The 5,580-nt window shown below is 37.9% G+C and overlaps 1 pseudogene; it reads left to right on the plus strand.

The window, feature by feature from the left end:
- The first annotated feature begins 420 nt into the window (after positions 1-420).
- Positions 421-1,277, plus strand: LOC131875699 (3-oxoacyl-[acyl-carrier-protein] synthase I, chloroplastic-like; annotated as a pseudogene).
- Positions 1,278-5,580: the final 4,303 nt, after the last annotated feature.

Here is a 5,580-nt window from a genome sequence, read left to right on the forward strand (position 1 = left end):
CTAAGCAATGAAAGATTATCCTACAACATATCATTTATCATAGCCTATCATATTTCTGTTTTGAAAGGGCGGGAAAGATAAAGACAAATCACTGCTTCAGGAAAAAGAAATGTTTATGCTAATGTGTTTGTTTCATGTGCAGATAATTAGTTACTCTAATTGGCATGTGCCCCTGACCGAGGCTCCCTTCGGGTATGAGCCCGACATACCCTTTAGAGTAACTAATCTCAGAATATCAAAGTGGAATGATGAAGAAACCAACTGAAGTATCAAGGGGACATGTTTGTTTTAAATATGAAACCTTTTACTTTACTATTCATGATATGCATAAAAAGAAAATATTAATGCATAAACAGTTTTAAGGGACATATTATTTCAATGTGAAACCTTACAGTATTTTAAAAGGGTCAATACTACATCATGAAGATAAACAATTCAATGCAACAAGTTGGTAAAGAAACAGAGTATTTGTTTTTTAAATGCATGTTCAAACAGTGAACTTCAATAAAATTAAAATCAACTGGTAATGAAATGAGTGTCACGAGCCCGTGCTCGAACTTCATTTCTACATAAGATCAATCCCAGCATGTGCTACATCCAACTATTTCTTTTATGCAGCTGCAAACCATATTCGCAGAGGTGAGGCAGATATTATGTTAGCTGGTGGAACTGAAGCAACAATTATTCCAATTGGTTTGGGTGGATTTGTTGCATGTCGAGCTCTATCTCAGAGAAATGATGAGCCTCACACTGCCTCAAGACCTTGGGACAAGGACCGGGATGGCTTTGTCATGGGTGAAGGTTCTGGAGTATTGGTTATGGAGAGTTTGGAACATGCATTGAGAGGAGTCTTATTGATGCAGGAGTATCACCAGAAGAGGTGAATTACATAAATGCCCACACCACATCAACAATAGTAGGTGACTTGGCTGAGGTGAATGCAATCAAGAGTGTGTTCAAGAACACATCTGAAATAAAAATTAATGCGACTAAGTCTAGGATAGGGCACTGCCTAGGTGCTGCTGGTGGGCTAGAAGCAATTGTCACTGTCAAAGCCATAAATACTGGATGGCTACATTCAACAATAAACCAATTTTAATCCAGAACCCTCGGTTGAATTTGATACTGTAGCTAATGCAAAGAAGCAGCATGAAGTAAACGTTGCTGTTTCAAATTCATTTGGTTTCGGGGGACACAACTCAGTTGTTGTGTTTGCTCCTTACAAACCATGAGAACATACATATTCATTTCATTTTGGAGGCTGTTCATGTAGCTGACACAGGACTTATCATTGGAGTAGAATTTACAGATAATAAATCACCCAACGACACCTTTATCATTGGAGTGGGGTATAGGAGCATACCTTGCAGGGAGATGGATGGATGCAACATAGTGAACATGCAAAGTCATTTTTGAACTCTCAGGATACTCCAATAATACCTAACGGACTAGATGGGACATTGTGTGCTCAACTGGAGGAAAGTGAAACCCCACTTTTGATAACTTACCCAAATATGGACTTTGTGGGAAGAGATCTTGAGGAGACACCCCTAGAAATAGAGGAGTCCAGTAATGAAATTGTCACTGAAGATGGAGTCTGCAATGTAGTAAATGAAAAGATTTCAGAAAATTCAGTAACAAATAAACTAGAAGAAGCCATGGCTGCTGCCCAAATGAGTTTCGTCTCTTCCTCACTCTCCTTTCCTTCGCAACAACGTCCCTCGCTTCCCACATTTTGCAGAGGAAAACTCTCATCAAAATCGAATAGCTCAATTGCGATCGTAACTAGCTCAACATATAGAGCGAGAAAGGCGCGATATGTTTCGCAGCGGCCTCTAACCATTTTTATGAATCTTCCTACAGCAAACCCAGAATGGGCCGCCAACGGGAAAATTCCAAGATGGTCAGAGAGCTCTATAATATCTTTCTGTCTAGGAGAGTCGGTAGCTCACAAGGTGCGTTACCCAAGTCTTGGTACAGAAGCTCTTCTCATGGGTATTTTGATGGAAGGTACAAGTCCTACTGTCAAATTTCTACGGGCTAATGGATTTACTCTTTCTAAAGTTCGGGAGGAAATGATAAGTTTGATTGGACTGCCTAGTATATGGGATACTAAAGTTGAAGCGGAAATACCAGTATCTGAAGATGCACAGAAGGCATTAGGTTTGGCTGTTGAGGAGAAGATAAAATTGGGGTAAAGCGATGAGGTGACAAGTAGTCACATGTTACTTGGAATTTGGGCTCAAAAAGGCTGCACGGGTCAACAAATACTGGCTAATCTTGGCTTTGATGAACAGAAGGCCAAGGAACTTTCTCAGATAAACGAAATGGTGAGAACAAAATAAAAAAGCTCCTTTTCCCCTACAGTATCCATTTTGGGTCACAAGGAATAGGAAGGTCTATGCATGCACATTTTGGTTTGTAGTCTTGATCTTGAGTAGAATTCAACATTCTTCCAATATTCACAGTTGCTGATCCAATCTAGAAAGGTAGTCCGTCCAGGTTTGAATATAGAGATAGCTCTAGATGCGATTGCAAATCAATTAAATGTCAGAACTGGGGCTCTTGTATTGTCGGTTCCTGGTGAAAGTGCCGCAGCAGACTCAGGGTTGATTCCAACAAAGAGAGGATTTGCTGGTAAAATAATTCTTGGCGATGTAATAATTGGAGTCGAGAATTCACCTATAAAAAATGCTACAGAACTTTCCAAAATTTCGGAAGATTATAGTGTGGGAAATATGGTGATGCAATATGTAAAATGTAAAATGTGAAAAAACAAACACAGCGTATTATTTTCCTAGTGAATATGTATGCAAAATGTAGTGTATGCAAGATGTAAACACCGGACACAGTAAGTTTCCTGTTAAATGTGGTGCGAGCATACCTATAGAGAACACGATTTGCATTTAGAGAGAAGACTCGGAAAGCCCAGCACCCTTCGTCAATGGCGGCACCAAACCCTCGAGAACCTTTTTTGCTGTTCGCATTTTGCAAAATGAGAAATAACGAAGGAGTGCGAAACTTTTAGGGTTACAAAAACACTTTATCATTTTTTATATTCTCCCTCAAGTCCGCTGGGCTTATAAAATATGCAATATAATAAAAATCAAACATATTCGATAAAATAAATGTTTATCAATATATCAAATATGTTTTATTTTTATTTATATTTTTGTTTTCATTCTTGGTCAAAAAGCTGGTATTTATTTGTAAAAGGTATTTAATTACAATGCAATTATAAATTGTAATTGAATATTATTATTCGAAATGTAAAAGGTATATCCATATGCAAGAAGGAGACTAAGTCTTTTGACTTAGTTTTGAAGGAGGAGTTAATTCAGGAGAGATAACACTCTCATTGAAGAAGTCTTTTCAGTTTGGAGACATAAGGAGAGCATATAGGATCATGCATAACCACTTTGGAAACATTCAAAAGGAGTTGAGATAAATTTGGAGACAAGAACGTTTTTATAGGAACATGAGGTTGTTTGAAACCAAATGGAGTGAATCTAGGGAGGTTGGAGCACTTTTAGGTAAAGGGTCGAAGTTGGACTTTTCCACTATTTTGGAGAGCTTTTATTACTTGGTTAAGTGTTTTGAGGCTGTTTCTAGTGATCTTTTGGGTTGGTTATTTATTAAGGAAGACTTTTCCAGGTTTATAGCCCTCTTTGGTGTCTTCTAGACTCCTCTTTTTGAGGCACTTTTCTTGCATCCGACCCAATCAGTTGGGGGTTTTTGTACTTAATGCCTGAAGACACTTCATTTGGAGTTAGTTCAAATTTATGCAAGAATAGTGTTTTGAGAGACTTTTTTCTTGTCCTTAGCATTTTTCTTTTGCACAGATTCTGTAACTCAGATTTGGAGATATAATATATGAAACAGCATCTTTTGGAGCGATTTTCTATGGAATCAAACCTTGTTATCCTTCCAATTTTTTGTGTACAAGCATGATTGATGAAGCTAAATTTGTGAGTTATATTACTCCTTGTTTACTTGTCTCAGTCAGTACCTTAATATAGGAACGTATGTATGTTTGCAGGTCATAGTATGTGTTTTAAAGTTCAAAATTTTTGAGTGAAACATTATTATTTCCTCATTGGTTCGTCTCAAGACCTTATTATGAAATACTTATGCAAACTTATAACAGGAAAGAAGTGTTTATTAATTAAAGTAGAATATTGCAGACTGAGATCAGTTTTTTATTATTTATCTCTCACATTTTGGTGTATCACCAGGTTCTAGTTAATTTTAGTTCAGTTTTAAGTACCTTTTTTGTAATTTCTTCCCCTTTACCCTGCAAAGTTAGTCCAATATTAGAGAGTATCAGGTGATTATCCAATAGGAACCGGCCTAGGAACCGGAGGTTTCATTTCAAGTTGCGCATTGCCCACATGCAGAAGTGAATCCCATGTTAGGCCAGATTGCTAAACTTATAGTTTAGTAGGGTGCAAATTTGTGCCTTAACAATACCATTATTGCCGAAACCCTATACCGACACGGTCTTGATGGTACTCTCCTTCGATGTCTGGAACAAGGTGAGATAACAAAGGCTTTGGAAGAAGTCCATGAAGGCATTTGCGGGATCATTCAAGTGGTCCATCACTCGCCAAGAAACTCCTGCGCAATGGATACTATTGGCCATCTATGGAAAATGATTCCTACTACTTTGTCAGAAAATGCAAGAAATGTTAAGTTCATGGTGACCTGATACATGCACCAGCCCAGGAACTACAACCAATCACGACACCATGGCCTTTTTGTCAATGGGGCCTTGACCTTTTGGGTAAAATCCATCCATCTTCATCCAATGGCCATAAATTCATTATTACCGCCACTGAATATTTCACAAAGTGGATCGAAGCTGTTCCACTTACCCAAGTCACCGGTAAGCAGATCGCCTCATTCATCCTCAACTACATCATCTGCCGGTACGGTGTGCCCATGTCCATCATCATAAATAACAGTCTTCCTTTCAAAAATCAGGATGTCCGCGAACTTTGTGAGAAATTTCATATCCAACACCGCTTTTCCACTCCCTACTACCCACAAGGCAATGGTCAGGCCGAAGCATCCAATAAGAACATATTGAGGATCCTCAAGAGGACAGTCAATGATGTCGGTCATGATTTGCATGTTCAATTGAATCCAGCACTATGGGCATATCGAACTAGCATTCGAACCCCTACAGGTGCAACTCCCTACTCATTGGTCTATGGTGCAGAAGCTATCTTGCCTATTGAGGTTGAGATACCATCATTACGAGTTTCCTTGCACAATCTCATCGATGATGAAGCATATCGAGTATCCTGTCTTCAAGACTTAGAGTTACTTGATGAGAAGCGACAAGCTGCATACAATCTGTAGACGTATAAAAATGACCATATTCCTAAATGAATATTTTATGTTCATCTCTCTATTTGATTAAATCCAATTTAATTAAATTATCCACATTCTTCTATTTTATTAAGTAAATTACTCAATTTATTTAAATAAAATTCACTATACCCATTTAATGAATAAATCATTTTATTCAATTAAATCCCCCCTATCCACTTTTAATTAAATTCAAATTTAATTAAA

Source organism: Cryptomeria japonica, chromosome 5 (assembly GCF_030272615.1).
Source record: "Cryptomeria japonica chromosome 5, Sugi_1.0, whole genome shotgun sequence".
NCBI classification, from domain to species: domain Eukaryota; kingdom Viridiplantae; phylum Streptophyta; class Pinopsida; order Cupressales; family Cupressaceae; genus Cryptomeria; species Cryptomeria japonica.